Below are 16,730 nucleotides of genomic sequence, written 5' to 3' on the forward strand. Positions count from 1 at the left end.
ATAAATATTAAAATTGTAATAGTTAAAATTATGGCACGTCTTCGCTTACGGCCATATCACGTTGAAAACACCGGTTCTCGTCCGATCCCCGAAGTTAAGCAACGTAGAGCCTGGTCAGTACTTAGATGGGTGACCGCTTGGGAATACCAGGTGCTGTAAGCATTTCCCCTGAATTTTTGGAAAAACTCATAAAAATGCGTTCGATTTTAATGTAAAATATTAGATAAAAAAAACAAAAAACAAAATATCATTACATTATCAGATTTGGTAAATAAATATTAAAATTGTAATAGTTAAAATTATGGCACGTCTTCGCTTACGGCCATATCACGTTGAAAACACCGGTTCTCGTCCGATCCCCGAAGTTAAGCAACGTAGAGCCTGGTCAGTACTTAGATGGGTGACCGCTTGGGAATACCAGGTGCTGTAAGCATTTCCCCTGAATTTTTGGAAAAACTCATAAAAATGCGTTCGATTTTAATGTAAAATATTAGGTAAAAAAAACAATTAAAGTATCATTAAATTATCAGATTTGGTAAATAAATATTGAAATTGTAATAGTTAAAATTATGGCACGTCTTAGCTTACGGCCATATCACGTTGAAAACACCGGTTCTCGTCCGATCCCCGAAGTTAAGCAACGTAGAGCCTGGTCAGTACTTAGATGGGTGACCGCTTGGGAATACCAGGTGCTGTAAGCATTTCCCCTGAATTTTTGGAAAAACTCATAAAAATGCGTTCGATTTTAATGTAAAATATTAGGTAACAAAAAAAATTAAAGTATCATTAAATTATCAGATTTGGTAAATAAATATTAAAATTGTAATAGTTAAAATTATGGCACGTCTTCGCTTACGGCCATATCACGTTGAAAACACCGGTTCTCGTCCGATCCCCGAAGTTAAGCAACGTAGAGCCTGGTCAGTACTTAGATGGGTGACCGCTTGGGAATACCAGGTGCTGTAAGCATTTCCCCTGAATTTTTGGAAAAACTCATAAAAATGCGTTCGATTTTAATGTAAAATATTAGGTAAAAAACACAATTAAAGTATCATTAAATTATCAGATTTGGTAAATAAATATTGAAATTGTAATAGTTAAAATTATGGCACGTCTTCGCTTACGGCCATATCACGTTGAAAACACCGGTTCTCGTCCGATCCCCGAAGTTAAGCAACGTAGAGCCTGGTCAGTACTTAGATGGGTGACCGCTTGGGAATACCAGGTGCTGTAAGCATTTCCCCTGAATTTTTGGAAAAACTCATAAAAATGCGTTCGATTTTAATGTAAAATATTAGATAAAAAAAAACAAATAAAGTATCATTAAATTATCAGATTTGGTAAACAAATATTGAAATTGTAATAGTTAAAATTATGGCACTTCTTCGCTTACGGCCATATCACGTTGAAAACACCGGTTCTCCTCCGATCCCCGAAGTTAAGCAACGTAGAGCCTGGTCAGTACTTAGATGGGTGACCGCTTGGGAATACCAGGTGCTGTAAGCATTTCCCCTGAATTTTTGGAAAAACTCATAAAAATGCGTTCGATTTTAATGTAAAATATTAGATAAAAAAAACAAAAAACAAAATATCATTACATTATCAGATTTGGTAAATAAATATTAAAATTGTAATAGTTAAAATTATGGCACGTCTTCGCTTACGGCCATATCACGTTGAAAACACCGGTTCTCGTCCGATCCCCGAAGTTAAGCAACGTAGAGCCTGGTCAGTACTTAGATGGGTGACCGCTTGGGAATACCAGGTGCTGTAAGCATTTCCCCTGAATTTTTGGAAAAACTCATAAAAATGCGTTCGATTTTAATGTAAAATATTAGATAAAAAAAACAAAAAACAAAATATCATTACATTATCAGATTTGGTAAATAAATATTAAAATTGTAATAGTTAAAATTATGGCACGTCTTCGCTTACGGCCATATCACGTTGAAAACACCGGTCCTCGTCCGATCCCCGAAGTTAAGCAACGTAGAGCCTGGTCAGTACTTAGATGGGTGAACGCTTGGGAATACCAGGTGCTGTAAGCATTTCCCCTGAATTTTTGGAAGAACTCATAAAAATGCGTTCGATTTTAATGTAAAATATTAGATAAAAAAACAAAAAACAAAATATCATTACATTATCAGATTTGGTAAATAAATATTGAAATTGTAATAGTTAAAATTATGGCACGTCTTCGCTTACGGCCATATCACGTTGAAAACACCGGTTCTCGTCCGATCCCCGAAGTTAAGCAACGTAGAGCCTGGTCAGTACTTAGATGGGTGACCGCTTGGGAATACCAGGTGCTGTAAGCATTTCCCCTGAATTTTTGGAAAAACTCATAAAAATGCGTTCGATTTTAATGTAATATATTAGATAAAAAAACAAAAAACAAAATATCATTACATTATCAGATTTGGTAAATAAATATTAAAATTGTAATAGTTGAAATTATGGCACGTCTTCGCTTACGGCCATATCACGTTGAAAACACCGGTTCTCGTCCGATCCCCGAAGTTAAGCAACGTAGAGCCTGGTCAGTACTTAGATGGGTGACCGCTTGGGAATACCAGGTGCTGTAAGCATTTCCCCTGAAGTTTTAAAAAAACTCATAAAAATGCGTTCGATTTTAATGTAAAATATTAGATAAAAAAACAAAAAACAAAATATCATTACATTATCAGATTTGGTAAATAAATATTGAAATTGTAATAGTTAAAATTATGGCACGTCTTCGCTTACGGCCATATCACGTTGAAAACACCGGTCCTCGTCCGATCCCCGAAGTTAAGCAACGTAGAGCCTGGTCAGTACTTAGATGGGTGACCGCTTGGGAATACCAGGTGCTGTAAGCATTTCCCCTGAATTTTTGGAAGAACTCATAAAAATGCGTTCGATTTTAATGTAAAATATTAGATAAAAAAACAAAAAACAAAATATCATTACATTATCAGATTTGGTAAATAAATATTGAAATTGTAATAGTTAAAATTATGGCACGTCTTCGCTTACGGCCATATCACGTTGAAAACACCGGTTCTCGTCCGATCGCCGAAGTTAAGCAACGTAGAACCTGGTCAGTACTTAGATGGGTGACTGCTTGGGAATACCAGGTGCTGTAAGCAGTTCCCCTGAATTTTTGGAAAAACTCATAAAAATGCGTTCGATTTATGTAAAATATTAGATACAAAAACAAAAAACAAAATATCATTACATTATCAGATTTGGTAAATAAATATTAAAATTGTAATAGTTAAAATTATGGCACGTCTTCGCTTACGGCCATATCACGTTGAAAACACCGGTTCTCGTCCGATCCCCGAAGTTAAGCAACGTAGAGCCTGGTCAGTACTTAGATGGGTGACCGCTTGGGAATACCAGGTGCTGTAAGCATTTCCCCTGAATTTTTGGAAAAACTCATAAAAATGCGTTCGATTTTAATGTAAAATATTAGATAAAAAAACAAAAAACAAAATATCATTACATTATCAGATTTGGTAAATAAATATTGAAATTGTAATAGTTAAAATTATGGCACGTCTTCGCTTACGGCCATATCACGTTGAAAACACCGGTTCTCGTCCGATCCCCGAAGTTAAGCAACGTAGAGCCTGGTCAGTACTTAGATGGGTGACCGCTTGGGAATACCAAGTGCTGTAAGCATTTCCCCTGAATTTTTGGAAAAACTCATAAAAATGCGTTCGATTTTAATGTAAAATATTAGATAAAAAAACAAAAAACAAAATATCATTACATTATCAGATTTGGTAAATAAATATTGAAATTGTAATAGTTAAAATTATGGCACGTCTTCGCTTACGGCCATATCACGTTGAAAACACCGGTTCTCGTCCGATCCCCGAAGTTAAGCAACGTAGAGCCTGGTCAGTACTTAGATGGGTGACCGCTTGGGAATACCAAGTGCTGTAAGCATTTCCCCTTAATTTTTGGAAAAACTCATAAAAATGCGTTCGATTTTAATGTAAAATATTAGATAAAAAAACAAAAAACAAAATATCATTACATTATCAGATTTGATAAAAAAATATTGAAATTGTAATAGTTAAAATTATGGAACGTCTTCGCTTACGGCCATATCACGTTGAAAACACCGGTTCTCGTCCGATCCCCGAAGTTAAGCAACGTAGAGCCTGGTCAGTACTTAGATGGGTGACCGCTTGGGAATACCAGGTGCTGTAAGCATTTCCCCTGAAGTTTTGGAAAAACTCATAAAAATGCGTTCGATTTTAATGTAAAATATTAGATAAAAAAACAAAAAACAAAATATCATTACATTATCAGATTTGGTAAATAAATATTGAAATTGTAATAGTTAAAATTATGGCACGTCTTCGCTTACGGCCATATCACGTTGAAAACACCGGTTCTCGTCCGATCCCCGAAGTTAAGCAACGTAGAGCCTGGTCAGTACTTAGATGCGTGACCGCTTGGGAATACCAGGTGCTGTAAGCATTTCCCCTGAATTTTTGGAAAAACTCATAAAAATGCGTTCGATTTTAATGTAAAATATTAGATAAAAAAACAAAAAACAAAATATCATTACATTATCAGATTTGCTAAATAAATATTGAAATTGTAATAGTTAAAATTATGGCACGTCTTCGCTTACGGCCATATCACGTTGAAAACACCGGTTCTCGTCCGATCCCCGAAGTTAAGCAACGTAGAGCCTGGTCAGTACTTAGATGGGTGACCGCTTGGGAATACCAGGTGCTGTAAGCATTTCCCCTGAATTTTTGGAAAAACTCATAAAAATGCGTTCGATTTTAATGTAAAATATTAGGTAAAAAAAACAAATAAAGTATCATTAAATTATCAGATTTGGTAAATAAATATTGAAATTGTAATAGTTAAAATTATGGCACTTCTTCGCTTACGGCCATATCACGTTGAAAACACCGGTTCTCGTCCGATCCCCGAAGTTAAGCAACGTAGAGCCTGGTCAGTACTTAGATGGGTGACCGCTTGGGAATACCAGGTGCTGTAAGCATTTCCCCTGAATTTTTGGAAAAACTCATAAAAATGCGTTCGATTTTAATGTAAAATATTAGGTAACAAAAACAATTAAAGTATCATTAAATTATCAGATTTGGTAAATAAATATTAAAATTGTAATAGTTAAAATTATGGCACGTCTTCGCTTACGGCCATATCACGTTGAAAACACCGGTTCTCGTCCGATCCCCGAAGTTAAGCAACGTAGAGCCTGGTCAGTACTTAGATGGGTGACCGCTTGGGAATACCAGGTGCTGTAAGCATTTCCCCTGAATTTTTGGAAAAACTCATAAAAATGCGTTCGATTTTAATGTAAAATATTAGATAAAAAAACAAAAAACAAAATATCATTACATTATCAGATTTGGTAAATAAATATTGAAATTGTAATAGTTAAAATTATGGCACGTCTTCGCTTACGGCCATATCACGTTGAAAACACCGGTTCTCGTCCGATCCCCGAAGTTAAGCAACGTAGAGCCTGGTCAGTACTTAGATGGGTGACCGCTTGGGAATACCAGGTGCTGTAAGCATTTCCCCTGAATTTTTGGAAAAACTCATAAAAATGCGTTCGATTTTAATGTAAAATATTAGATAAAAAAAACAAAAAACAAAATATCATTACATTATCAGATTTGGTAAATAAATATTAAAATTGTAATAGTTAAAATTATAGCACGTCTTCGCTTACGGCCATATCACGTTGAAAACACCGGTTCTCGTCCGATCCCCGAAGTTAAGCAACGTAGAGCCTGGTCAGTACTTAGATGGGTGACCGCTTGGGAATACCAGGTGCTGTAAGCATTTCCCCTGAATTTTTGGAAAAACTCATAAAAATGCGTTCGATTTTAATGTAAAATATTAGGTAAAAAAAACAATAAAAGTATCATTAAATTATCAGATTTGGTAAATAAATATTGAAATTGTAATAGTTAAAATTATGGCACGTCTTAGCTTACGGCCATATCACGTTGAAAACACCGGTTCTCGTCCGATCCCCGAAGTTAAGCAACGTAGAGCCTGGTCAGTACTTAGATGGGTGACCGCTTGGGAATACCAGGTGCTGTAAGCATTTCCCCTGAATTTTTGGAAAAACTCATAAAAATGCGTTCGATTTTAATGTAAAATATTAGGTAACAAAAACAATTAAAATATCATTAAATTATCAGATTTGGTAAATAAATATTAAAATTGTAATAGTTAAAATTATGGCACGTCTTCGCTTACGGCCATATCACGTTGAAAACACCGGTTCTCGTCCGATCCCCGAAGTTAAGCAACGTAGAGCCTGGTCAGTACTTAGATGGGTGACCGCTTGGGAATACCAGGTGCTGTAAGCATTTCCCCTGAATTTTTGGAAAAACTCATAAAAATGCGTTCGATTTTAATGTAAAATATTAGGTAAAAAACACAATTAAAGTATCATTAAATTATCAGATTTGGTAAATAAATATTGAAATTGTAATAGTTAAAATTATGGCACGTCTTCGCTTACGGCCATATCACGTTGAAAACACCGGTTCTCGTCCGATCCCCGAAGTTAAGCAACGTAGAGCCTGGTCAGTACTTAGATGGGTGACCGCTTGGGAATACCAGGTGCTGTAAGCATTTCCCCTGAATTTTTGGAAAAACTCATAAAAATGCGTTCGATTTTAATGTAAAATATTAGATAAAAAAAAACAAATAAAGTATCATTAAATTATCAGATTTGGTAAACAAATATTGAAATTGTAATAGTTAAAATTATGGCACTTCTTCGCTTACGGCCATATCACGTTGAAAACACCGGTTCTCCTCCGATCCCCGAAGTTAAGCAACGTAGAGCCTGGTCAGTACTTAGATGGGTGACCGCTTGGGAATACCAGGTGCTGTAAGCATTTCCCCTGAATTTTTGGAAAAACTCATAAAAATGCGTTCGATTTTAATGTAAAATATTAGATAAAAAAAACAAAAAACAAAATATCATTACATTATCAGATTTGGTAAATAAATATTAAAATTGTAATAGTTAAAATTATGGCACGTCTTCGCTTACGGCCATATCACGTTGAAAACACCGGTTCTCGTCCGATCCCCGAAGTTAAGCAACGTAGAGCCTGGTCAGTACTTAGATGGGTGACCGCTTGGGAATACCAGGTGCTGTAAGCATTTCCCCTGAATTTTTGGAAAAACTCATAAAAATGCGTTCGATTTTAATGTAAAATATTAGATAAAAAAAACAAAAAACAAAATATCATTACATTATCAGATTTGGTAAATAAATATTAAAATTGTAATAGTTAAAATTATGGCACGTCTTCGCTTACGGCCATATCACGTTGAAAACACTTGTCCTCGTCCGATCCCCGAAGTTAAGCAACGTAGAGCCTGGTCAGTACTTAGATGGGTGACCGCTTGGGAATACCAGGTGCTGTAAGCATTTCCCCTGAATTTTTGGAAGAACTCATAAAAATGCGTTCGATTTTAATGTAAAATATTAGATAAAAAAACAAAAAACAAAATATCATTACATTATCAGATTTGGTAAATAAATATTGAAATTGTAATAGTTAAAATTATTGCACGTCTTCGCTTACGGCCATATCACGTTGAAAACACCGGTTCTCGTCCGATCCCCGAAGTTAAGCAACGTAGAACCTGGTCAGTACTTAGATGGGTGACCGCTTGGGAATACCAGGTGCTGTAAGCATTTCCCCTGAATTTTTGGAAAAACTCATAAAAATGCGTTCGATTTTAATGTAAAATATTAGATAAAAAAACAAAAAACAAAATATCATTACATTATCAGATTTGGTAAATAAATATTAAAATTGTAATAGTTGAAATTATGGCACGTCTTCGCTTACGGCCATATCACGTTGAAAACACCGGTTCTCGTCCGATCCCCGAAGTTAAGCAACGTAGAGCCTGGTCAGTACTTAGATGGGTGACCGCTTGGGAATACCAGGTGCTGTAAGCATTTCCCCTGAAGTTTTGGAAAAACTCATAAAAATGCGTTCGATTTTAATGTAAAATATTAGATAAAAAAACAAAAAACAAAATATCATTACATTATCAGATTTGGTAAATAAATATTGAAATTGTAATAGTTAAAATTATGGCACGTCTTCGCTTACGGCCATATCACGTTGAAAACACCGGTCCTCGTCCGATCCCCGAAGTTAAGCAACGTAGAGCCTGGTCAGTACTTAGATGGGTGACCGCTTGGGAATACCAGGTGCTGTAAGCATTTCCCCTGAATTTTTGGAAGAACTCATAAAAATGCGTTCGATTTTAATGTAAAATATTAGATAAAAAAACAAAAAACAAAATATCATTACATTATCAGATTTGGTAAATAAATATTGAAATTGTAATAGTTAAAATTATGGCACGTCTTCGCTTACGGCCATATCACGTTGAAAACACCGGTTCTCGTCCGATCGCCGAAGTTAAGCAACGTAGAACCTGGTCAGTACTTAGATGGGTGACTGCTTGGGAATACCAGGTGCTGTAAGCATTTCCCCTGAATTTTTGGAAAAACTCATAAAAATGCGTTCGATTTTAATGTAAAATATTAGATAAAAAAACAAAAAACAAAATATCATTACATTATCAGATTTGGTAAATAAATATTAAAATTGTAATAGTTAAAATTATGGCACGTCTTCGCTTACGGCCATATCACGTTGAAAACACCGGTTCTCGTCCGATCCCCGAAGTTAAGCAACGTAGAGCCTGGTCAGTACTTAGATGGGTGACCGCTTGGGAATACCAGGTGCTGTAAGCATTTCCCCTGAAGTTTTGGAAAAACTCATAAAAATGCGTTCGATTTTAATGTAAAATATTAGATAAAAAAACAAAAAACAAAATATCATTACATTATCAGATTTGGTAAATAAATATTGAAATTGTAATAGTTAAAATTATGGCACGTCTTCGCTTACGGCCATATCACGTTGAAAACACCGGTTCTCGTCCGATCCCCGAAGTTAAGCAACGTAGAGCCTGGTCAGTACTTAGATGGGTGACCGCTTGGGAATACTAGGTGCTGTAAGCATTTCCCCTTAATTTTTGGAAAAACTCATAAAAATGCGTTCGATTTTAATGTAAAATATTAGATAAAAAAACAAAAAACAAAATATCATTACATTATCAGATTTGATAAAAAAATATTGAAATTGTAATAGTTAAAATTATGGAACGTCTTCGCTTACGGCCATATCACGTTGAAAACACCGGTTCTCGTCCGATCCCCGAAGTTAAGCAACGTAGAGCCTGGTCAGTACTTAGATGGGTGACCGCTTGGGAATACCAGGTGCTGTAAGCATTTCCCCTGAAGTTTTGGAAAAACTCATAAAAATGCGTTCGATTTTAATGTAAAATATTAGATAAAAAAACAAAAAACAAAATATCATTACATTATCAGATTTGGTAAATAAATATTGAAATTGTAATAGTTAAAATTATGGCACGTCTTCGCTTACGGCCATATCACGTTGAAAACACCGGTTCTCGTCCGATCCCCGAAGTTAAGCAACGTAGAGCCTGGTCAGTACTTAGATGGGTGACCGCTTGGGAATACCAGGTGCTGTAAGCATTTCCCCTGAATTTTTGGAAAAACTCATAAAAATGCGTTCGATTTTAATGTAAAATATTAGATAAAAAAACAAAAAACAAAATATCATTACATTATCAGATTTGCTAAATAAATATTGAAATTGTAATAGTTAAAATTATGGCACGTCTTCGCTTACGGCCATATCACGTTGAAAACACCGGTTCTCGTCCGATCCCCGAAGTTAAGCAACGTAGAGCCTGGTCAGTACTTAGATGGGTGACCGCTTGGGAATACCAGGTGCTGTAAGCATTTCCCCTGAAGTTTTGGAAAAACTCATAAAAATGCGTTCGATTTTAATGTAAAATATTAGATAAAAAAACAAAAAACAAAATATCATTACATTATCAGATTTGGTAAATAAATATTGAAATTGTAATAGTTAAAATTATGGCACGTCTTCGCTTACGGCCATATCACGTTGAAAACACCGGTCCTCGTCCGATCCCCGAAGTTAAGCAACGTAGAGCCTGGTCAGTACTTAGATGGGTGACCGCTTGGGAATACCAGGTGCTGTAAGCATTTCCCCTGAATTTTTGGAAGAACTCATAAAAATGCGTTCGATTTTAATGTAAAATATTAGATAAAAAAACAAAAAACAAAATATCATTACATTATCAGATTTGGTAAATAAATATTGAAATTGTAATAGTTAAAATTATGGCACGTCTTCGCTTACGGCCATATCACGTTGAAAACACCGGTTCTCGTCCGATCGCCGAAGTTAAGCAACGTAGAACCTGGTCAGTACTTAGATGGGTGACTGCTTGGGAATACCAGGTGCTGTAAGCATTTCCCCTGAATTTTTGGAAAAACTCATAAAAATGCGTTCGATTTTAATGTAAAATATTAGATAAAAAAACAAAAAACAAAATATCATTACATTATCAGATTTGGTAAATAAATATTAAAATTGTAATAGTTAAAATTATGGCACGTCTTCGCTTACGGCCATATCACGTTGAAAACACCGGTTCTCGTCCGATCCCCGAAGTTAAGCAACGTAGAGCCTGGTCAGTACTTAGATGGGTGACCGCTTGGGAATACCAGGTGCTGTAAGCATTTCCCCTGAAGTTTTGGAAAAACTCATAAAAATGCGTTCGATTTTAATGTAAAATATTAGATAAAAAAACAAAAAACAAAATATCATTACATTATCAGATTTGGTAAATAAATATTGAAATTGTAATAGTTAAAATTATGGCACGTCTTCGCTTACGGCCATATCACGTTGAAAACACCGGTTCTCGTCCGATCCCCGAAGTTAAGCAACGTAGAGCCTGGTCAGTACTTAGATGGGTGACCGCTTGGGAATACTAGGTGCTGTAAGCATTTCCCCTTAATTTTTGGAAAAACTCATAAAAATGCGTTCGATTTTAATGTAAAATATTAGATAAAAAAACAAAAAACAAAATATCATTACATTATCAGATTTGATAAAAAAATATTGAAATTGTAATAGTTAAAATTATGGAACGTCTTCGCTTACGGCCATATCACGTTGAAAACACCGGTTCTCGTCCGATCCCCGAAGTTAAGCAACGTAGAGCCTGGTCAGTACTTAGATGGGTGACCGCTTGGGAATACCAGGTGCTGTAAGCATTTCCCCTGAAGTTTTGGAAAAACTCATAAAAATGCGTTCGATTTTAATGTAAAATATTAGATAAAAAAACAAAAAACAAAATATCATTACATTATCAGATTTGGTAAATAAATATTGAAATTGTAATAGTTAAAATTATGGCACGTCTTCGCTTACGGCCATATCACGTTGAAAACACCGGTTCTCGTCCGATCCCCGAAGTTAAGCAACGTAGAGCCTGGTCAGTACTTAGATGGGTGACCGCTTGGGAATACCAGGTGCTGTAAGCATTTCCCCTGAATTTTTGGAAAAACTCATAAAAATGCGTTCGATTTTAATGTAAAATATTAGATAAAAAAACAAAAAACAAAATATCATTACATTATCAGATTTGCTAAATAAATATTGAAATTGTAATAGTTAAAATTATGGCACGTCTTCGCTTACGGCCATATCACGTTGAAAACACCGGTTCTCGTCCGATCCCCGAAGTTAAGCAACGTAGAGCCTGGTCAGTACTTAGATGGGTGACCGCTTGGGAATACCAGGTGCTGTAAGCATTTCCCCTGAATTTTTGGAAAAACTCATAAAAATGCGTTCGATTTTAATGTAAAATATTAGGTAAAAAAAACAAATAAAGTATCATTAAATTATCAGATTTGGTAAATAAATATTGAAATTGTAATAGTTAAAATTATGGCACTTCTTCGCTTACGGCCATATCACGTTGAAAACACCGGTTCTCGTCCGATCCCCGAAGTTAAGCAACGTAGAGCCTGGTCAGTACTTAGATGGGTGACCGCTTGGGAATACCAGGTGCTGTAAGCATTTCCCCTGAATTTTTGGAAAAACTCATAAAAATGCGTTCGATTTTAATGTAAAATATTAGATAAAAAAACAAAAAACAAAATATCATTACATTATCAGATTTGGTAAATAAATATTGAAATTGTAATAGTTAAAATTATGGCACGTCTTCGCTTACGGCCATATCACGTTGAAAACACCGGTTCTCGTCCGATCCCCGAAGTTAAGCAACGTAGAGCCTGGTCAGTACTTAGATGGGTGACCGCTTGGGAATACCAGGTGCTGTAAGCATTTCCCCTGAATTTTTGGAAAAACTCATAAAAATGCGTTCGATTTTAATGTAAAATATTAGATAAAAAAACAAAAAACAAAATATCATTACATTATCAGATTTGGTAAATAAATATTGAAATTGTAATAGTTAAAATTATGGCACGTCTTCGCTTACGGCCATATCACGTTGAAAACACCGGTTCTCGTCCGATCCCCGAAGTTAAGCAACGTAGAGCCTGGTCAGTACTTAGATGGGTGACCGCTTGGGAATACCAGGTGCTGTAAGCATTTCCCCTGAATTTTTGGAAAAACTCATAAAAATGCGTTCGATTTTAATGTAAAATATTAGATAAAAAAACAAAAAACAAAATATCATTACATTATCAGATTTGGTAAATAAATATTGAAATTGTAATAGTTAAAATTATGGCACGTCTTCGCTTACGGCCATATCACGTTGAAAACACCGGTTCTCGTCCGATCCCCGAAGTTAAGCAACGTAGAGCCTGGTCAGTACTTAGATGGGTGACCGCTTGGGAATACCAGGTGCTGTAAGCATTTCCCCTGAATTTTTGGAAAAACTCATAAAAATGCGTTCGATTTTAATGTAAAATATTAGATAAAAAAACAAAAAACAAAATATCATTACATTATCAGATTTGGTAAATAAATATTAAAATTGTAATAGTTAAAATTATGGCACGTCTTCGCTTACGGCCATATCACGTTGAAAACACCGGTTCTCGTCCGATCCCCGAAGTTAAGCAACGTAGAGCCTGGTCAGTACTTAGATGGGTGACCGCTTGGGAATACCAGGTGCTGTAAGCATTTCCCCTGAATTTTTGGAAAAACTCATAAAAATGCGTTCGATTTTAATGTAAAATATTAGATAAAAAAACAAAAAACAAAATATCATTACATTATCAGATTTGGTAAATTAATATTGAAATTGTAATAGTTAAAATTATGGCACGTCTTCGCTTACGGCCATATCACGTTGAAAACACCGGTTCTCGTCCGATCCCCGAAGTTAAGCAACGTAGAGCCTGGTCAGTACTTAGATGGGTGACCGCTTGGGAATACCAGGTGCTGTAAGCATTTCCCCTGAATTTTTGGAAAAACTCATAAAAATGCGTTCGATTTTAATGTAAAATATTAGATAAAAAAAACAAAAAACAAAATATCATTACATTATCAGATTTGGTAAATAAATATTAAAATTGTAATAGTTAAAATTATGGCACGTCTTCGCTTACGGCCATATCACGTTGAAAACACCGGTTCTCGTCCGATCCCCGAAGTTAAGCAACGTAGAGCCTGGTCAGTACTTAGATGGGTGACCGCTTGGGAATACCAGGTGCTGTAAGCATTTCCCCTGAATTTTTGGAAAAACTCATAAAAATGCGTTCGATTTTAATGTAAAATATTAGGTAAAAAAAACAATTAAAGTATCATTAAATTATCAGATTTGGTAAATAAATATTGAAATTGTAATAGTTAAAATTATGGCACGTCTTCGCTTACGGCCATATCACGTTGAAAACACCGGTTCTCGTCCGATCCCCGAAGTTAAGCAACGTAGAGCCTGGTCAGTACTTAGATGGGTGACCGCTTGGGAATACCAGGTGCTGTAAACATTTCCCCTGAATTTTTGGAAAAACTCATAAAAATGCGTTCGATTTTAATGTAAAATATTAGGTAAAAAAAACAATTAAAGTATCATTAAATTATCAGATTTGGTAAATAAATATTGAAATTGTAATAGTTAAAATTATGGCACGTCTTCGCTTACGGCCATATCACGTTGAAAACACCGGTTCTCGTCCGATCCCCGAAGTTAAGCAACGTAGAGCCTGGTCAGTACTTAGATGGGTGACCGCTTGGGAATACCAGGTGCTGTAAGCATTTCCCCTGAATTTTTGGAAAAACTCATAAAAATGCGTTCGATTTTAATGTAAAATATTAGGTAACAAAAACAATTAAAGTATCATTAAATTATCAGATTTGGTAAATAAATATTGAAATTGTAATAGTTAAAATTATGGCACGTCTTCGCTTACGGCCATATCACGTTGAAAACACCGGTTCTCGTCCGATCCCCGAAGTTAAGCAACGTAGAGCCTGGTCAGTACTTAGATGGGTGACCGCTTGGGAATACCAGGTGCTGTAAGCATTTCCCCTGAATTTTTGGAAAAACTCATAAAAATGCGTTCGATTTTAATGTAAAATATTAGGTAAAAAAACAATTAAAGTATCATTAAATTATCAGATTTGGTAAATAAATATTGAAATTGTAATAGTTAAAATTATGGCACGTCTTCGCTTACGGCCATATCACGTTGAAAACACCGGTTCTCGTCCGATCCCCGAAGTTAAGCAACGTAGAGCCTGGTCAGTACTTAGATGGGTGACCGCTTGGGAATACCAGGTGCTGTAAGCATTTCCCCTGAATTTTTGGAAAAACTCATAAAAATGCGTTCGATTTTAATGTAAAATATTAGGTAAAAAAAACAAAAAACAAAATATCATTACATTATCAGATTTGGTAAATAAATATTAAAATTGTAATAGTTAAAATTATGGCACGTCTTCGCTTACGGCCATATCACGTTGAAAACACCGGTCCTCGTCCGATCCCCGAAGTTAAGCAACGTAGAGCCTGGTCAGTACTTAGATGGGTGACCGCTTGGGAATACCAGGTGCTGTAAGCATTTCCCCTGAATTTTTGGAAGAACTCATAAAAATGCGTTCGATTTTAATGTAAAATATTAGATAAAAAAACAAAAAACAAAATATCATTACATTATCAGATTTGGTAAATAAATATTGAAATTGTAATAGTTAAAATTATGGCACGTCTTCGCTTACGGCCATATCACGTCGAAAACACCGGTTCTCGTCCGATCCCCGAAGTTAAGCAACGTAGAGCCTGGTCAGTACTTAGATGGGTGACCGCTTGGGAATACCAGGTGCTGTAAGCATTTCCCCTGAAGTTTTGGAAAAACTCATAAAAATGCGTTCGATTTTAATGTAAAATATTAGATAGAAAAACAAAAAACAAAATATCATTACATTATCAGATTTGGTAAATAAATATTGAAATTTTAATAGTTAAAATTATGGCACGTCTTCGCTTACGGCCATATCACGTTGAAAACACCGGTTCTCGTCCGATCCCCGAAGTTAAGCAACGTAGAGCCTGGTCAGTACTTAGATGGGTGACCGCTTGGGAATACCAGGTGCTGTAAGCATTTCCCCTGAATTTTTGGAAAAACTCATAAAAATGCGTTCGATTTTAATGTAAAATATTAGATAAAAAAAACAAAAAACAAAATATCATTACATTATCAGATTTGGTAAATAAATATTAAAATTGTAATAGTTAAAATTATGGCACGTCTTCGCTTACGGCCATATCACGTTGAAAACACCGGTTCTCGTCCGATCCCCGAAGTTAAGCAACGTAGAGCCTGGTCAGTACTTAGATGGGTGACCGCTTGGGAATACCAGGTGCTGTAAGCATTTCCCCTGAATTTTTGGAAAAACTCATAAAAATGCGTTCGATTTTAATGTAAAATATTAGGTAAAAAAAACAATTAAAGTATCATTAAATTATCAGATTTGGTAAATAAATATTGAAATTGTAATAGTTAAAATTATGGCACGTCTTCGCTTACGGCCATATCACGTTGAAAACACCGGTTCTCGTCCGATCCCCGAAGTTAAGCAACGTAGAGCCTGGTCAGTACTTAGATGGGTGACCGCTTGGGAATACCAGGTGCTGTAAGCATTTCCCCTGAATTTTTGGAAAAACTCATAAAAATGCGTTCGATTTTAATGTAAAATATTAGGTAACAAAAACAATTAAAGTATCATTAAATTATCAGATTTGGTAAATAAATATTGAAATTGTAATAGTTAAAATTATGGCACGTCTTCGCTTACGGCCATATCACGTTGAAAACACCGGTTCTCGTCCGATCCCCGAAGTTAAGCAACGTAGAGCCTGGTCAGTACTTAGATGGGTGACCGCTTGGGAATACCAGGTGCTGTAAGCATTTCCCCTGAATTTTTGGAAAAACTCATAAAAATGCGTTCGATTTTAATGTAAAATATTAGGTAAAAAAAACAATTAAAGTATCATTAAATTATCAGATTTGGTAAATAAATATTGAAATTGTAATAGTTAAAATTATGGCACGTCTTCGCTTACGGCCATATCACGTTGAAAACACCGGTTCTCGTCCGATCCCCGAAGTTAAGCAACGTAGAGCCTGGTCAGTACTTAGATGGGTGACCGCTTGGGAATACCAGGTGCTGTAAGCATTTCCCCTGAAGTTTTGGAAAAACTCATAAAAATGCGTTCGATTTTAATGTAAAATATTAGATAGAAAAACAAAAAACAAAATATCATTACATTATCAGATTTGGTAAATAAATATTGAAATTGTA

At 35.5% G+C, this 16,730-nt stretch overlaps 62 non-coding genes across 62 annotated transcripts; all 62 read left to right on the top strand.

Moving 5' to 3' along the window:
* Positions 1–43: 43 nt before the first annotated feature.
* LOC145301648 (5S ribosomal RNA) lies at positions 44–162 on the top strand. The gene has a single exon (XR_013873591.1). It is a non-coding gene; the product is annotated as a 5S ribosomal RNA (ribosomal RNA).
* Positions 163–314: 152 nt separating this feature from the next.
* LOC145301649 (5S ribosomal RNA) lies at positions 315–433 on the top strand. Its single transcript, XR_013873592.1, has one exon. It is a non-coding gene; the product is annotated as a 5S ribosomal RNA (ribosomal RNA).
* Positions 434–582: 149 nt separating this feature from the next.
* LOC145301650 (5S ribosomal RNA) lies at positions 583–701 on the top strand. The gene has a single exon (XR_013873593.1). It is a non-coding gene; the product is annotated as a 5S ribosomal RNA (ribosomal RNA).
* Positions 702–850: 149 nt separating this feature from the next.
* On the top strand, positions 851–969 carry LOC145301651 (5S ribosomal RNA). Its single transcript, XR_013873594.1, has one exon. It is a non-coding gene; the product is annotated as a 5S ribosomal RNA (ribosomal RNA).
* A 149-nt stretch (positions 970–1,118) lies between these two features.
* LOC145301652 (5S ribosomal RNA) lies at positions 1,119–1,237 on the top strand. Its single transcript, XR_013873595.1, has one exon. It is a non-coding gene; the product is annotated as a 5S ribosomal RNA (ribosomal RNA).
* A 150-nt stretch (positions 1,238–1,387) lies between these two features.
* On the top strand, positions 1,388–1,506 carry LOC145299629 (5S ribosomal RNA). The gene has a single exon (XR_013871880.1). It is a non-coding gene; the product is annotated as a 5S ribosomal RNA (ribosomal RNA).
* Positions 1,507–1,658: 152 nt separating this feature from the next.
* Positions 1,659–1,777, top strand: LOC145301653 (5S ribosomal RNA). Its single transcript, XR_013873596.1, has one exon. It is a non-coding gene; the product is annotated as a 5S ribosomal RNA (ribosomal RNA).
* Positions 1,778–1,929: 152 nt separating this feature from the next.
* LOC145301096 (5S ribosomal RNA) lies at positions 1,930–2,048 on the top strand. Its single transcript, XR_013873297.1, has one exon. It is a non-coding gene; the product is annotated as a 5S ribosomal RNA (ribosomal RNA).
* A 151-nt stretch (positions 2,049–2,199) lies between these two features.
* LOC145301654 (5S ribosomal RNA) lies at positions 2,200–2,318 on the top strand. Its single transcript, XR_013873597.1, has one exon. It is a non-coding gene; the product is annotated as a 5S ribosomal RNA (ribosomal RNA).
* A 151-nt stretch (positions 2,319–2,469) lies between these two features.
* LOC145301655 (5S ribosomal RNA) lies at positions 2,470–2,588 on the top strand. Its single transcript, XR_013873598.1, has one exon. It is a non-coding gene; the product is annotated as a 5S ribosomal RNA (ribosomal RNA).
* A 151-nt stretch (positions 2,589–2,739) lies between these two features.
* LOC145300139 (5S ribosomal RNA) lies at positions 2,740–2,858 on the top strand. Its single transcript, XR_013872376.1, has one exon. It is a non-coding gene; the product is annotated as a 5S ribosomal RNA (ribosomal RNA).
* Positions 2,859–3,009: 151 nt separating this feature from the next.
* LOC145299953 (5S ribosomal RNA) lies at positions 3,010–3,128 on the top strand. The gene has a single exon (XR_013872194.1). It is a non-coding gene; the product is annotated as a 5S ribosomal RNA (ribosomal RNA).
* Positions 3,129–3,277: 149 nt separating this feature from the next.
* LOC145301656 (5S ribosomal RNA) lies at positions 3,278–3,396 on the top strand. The gene has a single exon (XR_013873599.1). It is a non-coding gene; the product is annotated as a 5S ribosomal RNA (ribosomal RNA).
* Positions 3,397–3,547: 151 nt separating this feature from the next.
* LOC145300294 (5S ribosomal RNA) lies at positions 3,548–3,666 on the top strand. The gene has a single exon (XR_013872524.1). It is a non-coding gene; the product is annotated as a 5S ribosomal RNA (ribosomal RNA).
* A 151-nt stretch (positions 3,667–3,817) lies between these two features.
* On the top strand, positions 3,818–3,936 carry LOC145300295 (5S ribosomal RNA). Its single transcript, XR_013872525.1, has one exon. It is a non-coding gene; the product is annotated as a 5S ribosomal RNA (ribosomal RNA).
* Positions 3,937–4,087: 151 nt separating this feature from the next.
* LOC145301657 (5S ribosomal RNA) lies at positions 4,088–4,206 on the top strand. The gene has a single exon (XR_013873600.1). It is a non-coding gene; the product is annotated as a 5S ribosomal RNA (ribosomal RNA).
* Positions 4,207–4,357: 151 nt separating this feature from the next.
* Positions 4,358–4,476, top strand: LOC145300709 (5S ribosomal RNA). The gene has a single exon (XR_013872921.1). It is a non-coding gene; the product is annotated as a 5S ribosomal RNA (ribosomal RNA).
* A 151-nt stretch (positions 4,477–4,627) lies between these two features.
* On the top strand, positions 4,628–4,746 carry LOC145301659 (5S ribosomal RNA). The gene has a single exon (XR_013873602.1). It is a non-coding gene; the product is annotated as a 5S ribosomal RNA (ribosomal RNA).
* A 149-nt stretch (positions 4,747–4,895) lies between these two features.
* Positions 4,896–5,014, top strand: LOC145301660 (5S ribosomal RNA). Its single transcript, XR_013873603.1, has one exon. It is a non-coding gene; the product is annotated as a 5S ribosomal RNA (ribosomal RNA).
* A 149-nt stretch (positions 5,015–5,163) lies between these two features.
* LOC145301661 (5S ribosomal RNA) lies at positions 5,164–5,282 on the top strand. Its single transcript, XR_013873604.1, has one exon. It is a non-coding gene; the product is annotated as a 5S ribosomal RNA (ribosomal RNA).
* Positions 5,283–5,433: 151 nt separating this feature from the next.
* LOC145301662 (5S ribosomal RNA) lies at positions 5,434–5,552 on the top strand. Its single transcript, XR_013873606.1, has one exon. It is a non-coding gene; the product is annotated as a 5S ribosomal RNA (ribosomal RNA).
* Positions 5,553–5,704: 152 nt separating this feature from the next.
* LOC145301663 (5S ribosomal RNA) lies at positions 5,705–5,823 on the top strand. Its single transcript, XR_013873607.1, has one exon. It is a non-coding gene; the product is annotated as a 5S ribosomal RNA (ribosomal RNA).
* Positions 5,824–5,972: 149 nt separating this feature from the next.
* On the top strand, positions 5,973–6,091 carry LOC145301664 (5S ribosomal RNA). Its single transcript, XR_013873608.1, has one exon. It is a non-coding gene; the product is annotated as a 5S ribosomal RNA (ribosomal RNA).
* Positions 6,092–6,240: 149 nt separating this feature from the next.
* On the top strand, positions 6,241–6,359 carry LOC145301665 (5S ribosomal RNA). Its single transcript, XR_013873609.1, has one exon. It is a non-coding gene; the product is annotated as a 5S ribosomal RNA (ribosomal RNA).
* A 149-nt stretch (positions 6,360–6,508) lies between these two features.
* Positions 6,509–6,627, top strand: LOC145301666 (5S ribosomal RNA). The gene has a single exon (XR_013873610.1). It is a non-coding gene; the product is annotated as a 5S ribosomal RNA (ribosomal RNA).
* Positions 6,628–6,777: 150 nt separating this feature from the next.
* On the top strand, positions 6,778–6,896 carry LOC145299630 (5S ribosomal RNA). The gene has a single exon (XR_013871881.1). It is a non-coding gene; the product is annotated as a 5S ribosomal RNA (ribosomal RNA).
* Positions 6,897–7,048: 152 nt separating this feature from the next.
* On the top strand, positions 7,049–7,167 carry LOC145301667 (5S ribosomal RNA). Its single transcript, XR_013873611.1, has one exon. It is a non-coding gene; the product is annotated as a 5S ribosomal RNA (ribosomal RNA).
* Positions 7,168–7,319: 152 nt separating this feature from the next.
* LOC145301184 (5S ribosomal RNA) lies at positions 7,320–7,438 on the top strand. Its single transcript, XR_013873385.1, has one exon. It is a non-coding gene; the product is annotated as a 5S ribosomal RNA (ribosomal RNA).
* A 151-nt stretch (positions 7,439–7,589) lies between these two features.
* On the top strand, positions 7,590–7,708 carry LOC145299644 (5S ribosomal RNA). The gene has a single exon (XR_013871895.1). It is a non-coding gene; the product is annotated as a 5S ribosomal RNA (ribosomal RNA).
* Positions 7,709–7,859: 151 nt separating this feature from the next.
* On the top strand, positions 7,860–7,978 carry LOC145301669 (5S ribosomal RNA). The gene has a single exon (XR_013873612.1). It is a non-coding gene; the product is annotated as a 5S ribosomal RNA (ribosomal RNA).
* Positions 7,979–8,129: 151 nt separating this feature from the next.
* On the top strand, positions 8,130–8,248 carry LOC145300140 (5S ribosomal RNA). The gene has a single exon (XR_013872377.1). It is a non-coding gene; the product is annotated as a 5S ribosomal RNA (ribosomal RNA).
* A 151-nt stretch (positions 8,249–8,399) lies between these two features.
* On the top strand, positions 8,400–8,518 carry LOC145299954 (5S ribosomal RNA). Its single transcript, XR_013872195.1, has one exon. It is a non-coding gene; the product is annotated as a 5S ribosomal RNA (ribosomal RNA).
* A 151-nt stretch (positions 8,519–8,669) lies between these two features.
* On the top strand, positions 8,670–8,788 carry LOC145301671 (5S ribosomal RNA). Its single transcript, XR_013873614.1, has one exon. It is a non-coding gene; the product is annotated as a 5S ribosomal RNA (ribosomal RNA).
* A 151-nt stretch (positions 8,789–8,939) lies between these two features.
* On the top strand, positions 8,940–9,058 carry LOC145299875 (5S ribosomal RNA). The gene has a single exon (XR_013872117.1). It is a non-coding gene; the product is annotated as a 5S ribosomal RNA (ribosomal RNA).
* Positions 9,059–9,209: 151 nt separating this feature from the next.
* On the top strand, positions 9,210–9,328 carry LOC145301672 (5S ribosomal RNA). The gene has a single exon (XR_013873615.1). It is a non-coding gene; the product is annotated as a 5S ribosomal RNA (ribosomal RNA).
* Positions 9,329–9,479: 151 nt separating this feature from the next.
* Positions 9,480–9,598, top strand: LOC145301673 (5S ribosomal RNA). The gene has a single exon (XR_013873616.1). It is a non-coding gene; the product is annotated as a 5S ribosomal RNA (ribosomal RNA).
* Positions 9,599–9,749: 151 nt separating this feature from the next.
* On the top strand, positions 9,750–9,868 carry LOC145301674 (5S ribosomal RNA). Its single transcript, XR_013873617.1, has one exon. It is a non-coding gene; the product is annotated as a 5S ribosomal RNA (ribosomal RNA).
* Positions 9,869–10,019: 151 nt separating this feature from the next.
* On the top strand, positions 10,020–10,138 carry LOC145300141 (5S ribosomal RNA). Its single transcript, XR_013872378.1, has one exon. It is a non-coding gene; the product is annotated as a 5S ribosomal RNA (ribosomal RNA).
* Positions 10,139–10,289: 151 nt separating this feature from the next.
* LOC145299955 (5S ribosomal RNA) lies at positions 10,290–10,408 on the top strand. The gene has a single exon (XR_013872196.1). It is a non-coding gene; the product is annotated as a 5S ribosomal RNA (ribosomal RNA).
* A 151-nt stretch (positions 10,409–10,559) lies between these two features.
* On the top strand, positions 10,560–10,678 carry LOC145301675 (5S ribosomal RNA). Its single transcript, XR_013873618.1, has one exon. It is a non-coding gene; the product is annotated as a 5S ribosomal RNA (ribosomal RNA).
* A 151-nt stretch (positions 10,679–10,829) lies between these two features.
* LOC145299876 (5S ribosomal RNA) lies at positions 10,830–10,948 on the top strand. Its single transcript, XR_013872118.1, has one exon. It is a non-coding gene; the product is annotated as a 5S ribosomal RNA (ribosomal RNA).
* Positions 10,949–11,099: 151 nt separating this feature from the next.
* LOC145301676 (5S ribosomal RNA) lies at positions 11,100–11,218 on the top strand. The gene has a single exon (XR_013873619.1). It is a non-coding gene; the product is annotated as a 5S ribosomal RNA (ribosomal RNA).
* A 151-nt stretch (positions 11,219–11,369) lies between these two features.
* On the top strand, positions 11,370–11,488 carry LOC145301677 (5S ribosomal RNA). The gene has a single exon (XR_013873620.1). It is a non-coding gene; the product is annotated as a 5S ribosomal RNA (ribosomal RNA).
* A 151-nt stretch (positions 11,489–11,639) lies between these two features.
* On the top strand, positions 11,640–11,758 carry LOC145301678 (5S ribosomal RNA). The gene has a single exon (XR_013873621.1). It is a non-coding gene; the product is annotated as a 5S ribosomal RNA (ribosomal RNA).
* A 149-nt stretch (positions 11,759–11,907) lies between these two features.
* Positions 11,908–12,026, top strand: LOC145301679 (5S ribosomal RNA). The gene has a single exon (XR_013873622.1). It is a non-coding gene; the product is annotated as a 5S ribosomal RNA (ribosomal RNA).
* Positions 12,027–12,177: 151 nt separating this feature from the next.
* LOC145301680 (5S ribosomal RNA) lies at positions 12,178–12,296 on the top strand. Its single transcript, XR_013873623.1, has one exon. It is a non-coding gene; the product is annotated as a 5S ribosomal RNA (ribosomal RNA).
* A 151-nt stretch (positions 12,297–12,447) lies between these two features.
* Positions 12,448–12,566, top strand: LOC145301682 (5S ribosomal RNA). The gene has a single exon (XR_013873625.1). It is a non-coding gene; the product is annotated as a 5S ribosomal RNA (ribosomal RNA).
* Positions 12,567–12,717: 151 nt separating this feature from the next.
* Positions 12,718–12,836, top strand: LOC145301683 (5S ribosomal RNA). The gene has a single exon (XR_013873626.1). It is a non-coding gene; the product is annotated as a 5S ribosomal RNA (ribosomal RNA).
* A 151-nt stretch (positions 12,837–12,987) lies between these two features.
* On the top strand, positions 12,988–13,106 carry LOC145301685 (5S ribosomal RNA). Its single transcript, XR_013873627.1, has one exon. It is a non-coding gene; the product is annotated as a 5S ribosomal RNA (ribosomal RNA).
* A 151-nt stretch (positions 13,107–13,257) lies between these two features.
* LOC145301686 (5S ribosomal RNA) lies at positions 13,258–13,376 on the top strand. The gene has a single exon (XR_013873628.1). It is a non-coding gene; the product is annotated as a 5S ribosomal RNA (ribosomal RNA).
* Positions 13,377–13,528: 152 nt separating this feature from the next.
* On the top strand, positions 13,529–13,647 carry LOC145301687 (5S ribosomal RNA). The gene has a single exon (XR_013873629.1). It is a non-coding gene; the product is annotated as a 5S ribosomal RNA (ribosomal RNA).
* Positions 13,648–13,796: 149 nt separating this feature from the next.
* LOC145299923 (5S ribosomal RNA) lies at positions 13,797–13,915 on the top strand. The gene has a single exon (XR_013872165.1). It is a non-coding gene; the product is annotated as a 5S ribosomal RNA (ribosomal RNA).
* A 149-nt stretch (positions 13,916–14,064) lies between these two features.
* LOC145301688 (5S ribosomal RNA) lies at positions 14,065–14,183 on the top strand. Its single transcript, XR_013873630.1, has one exon. It is a non-coding gene; the product is annotated as a 5S ribosomal RNA (ribosomal RNA).
* Positions 14,184–14,332: 149 nt separating this feature from the next.
* LOC145301689 (5S ribosomal RNA) lies at positions 14,333–14,451 on the top strand. The gene has a single exon (XR_013873631.1). It is a non-coding gene; the product is annotated as a 5S ribosomal RNA (ribosomal RNA).
* A 148-nt stretch (positions 14,452–14,599) lies between these two features.
* Positions 14,600–14,718, top strand: LOC145301690 (5S ribosomal RNA). The gene has a single exon (XR_013873632.1). It is a non-coding gene; the product is annotated as a 5S ribosomal RNA (ribosomal RNA).
* Positions 14,719–14,870: 152 nt separating this feature from the next.
* Positions 14,871–14,989, top strand: LOC145300142 (5S ribosomal RNA). The gene has a single exon (XR_013872379.1). It is a non-coding gene; the product is annotated as a 5S ribosomal RNA (ribosomal RNA).
* A 151-nt stretch (positions 14,990–15,140) lies between these two features.
* On the top strand, positions 15,141–15,259 carry LOC145299948 (5S ribosomal RNA). The gene has a single exon (XR_013872189.1). It is a non-coding gene; the product is annotated as a 5S ribosomal RNA (ribosomal RNA).
* Positions 15,260–15,410: 151 nt separating this feature from the next.
* LOC145301691 (5S ribosomal RNA) lies at positions 15,411–15,529 on the top strand. Its single transcript, XR_013873633.1, has one exon. It is a non-coding gene; the product is annotated as a 5S ribosomal RNA (ribosomal RNA).
* A 152-nt stretch (positions 15,530–15,681) lies between these two features.
* LOC145301692 (5S ribosomal RNA) lies at positions 15,682–15,800 on the top strand. The gene has a single exon (XR_013873634.1). It is a non-coding gene; the product is annotated as a 5S ribosomal RNA (ribosomal RNA).
* A 149-nt stretch (positions 15,801–15,949) lies between these two features.
* LOC145301694 (5S ribosomal RNA) lies at positions 15,950–16,068 on the top strand. Its single transcript, XR_013873636.1, has one exon. It is a non-coding gene; the product is annotated as a 5S ribosomal RNA (ribosomal RNA).
* A 149-nt stretch (positions 16,069–16,217) lies between these two features.
* LOC145301695 (5S ribosomal RNA) lies at positions 16,218–16,336 on the top strand. The gene has a single exon (XR_013873637.1). It is a non-coding gene; the product is annotated as a 5S ribosomal RNA (ribosomal RNA).
* A 149-nt stretch (positions 16,337–16,485) lies between these two features.
* Positions 16,486–16,604, top strand: LOC145301696 (5S ribosomal RNA). Its single transcript, XR_013873638.1, has one exon. It is a non-coding gene; the product is annotated as a 5S ribosomal RNA (ribosomal RNA).
* Positions 16,605–16,730: the final 126 nt, after the last annotated feature.

This window comes from Euprymna scolopes, chromosome 18 (assembly GCF_053919585.1).
Source record: "Euprymna scolopes isolate OS-2025 chromosome 18, ASM5391958v1, whole genome shotgun sequence".
Taxonomy (NCBI): Eukaryota; Metazoa; Mollusca; class Cephalopoda; order Sepiida; family Sepiolidae; genus Euprymna; species Euprymna scolopes.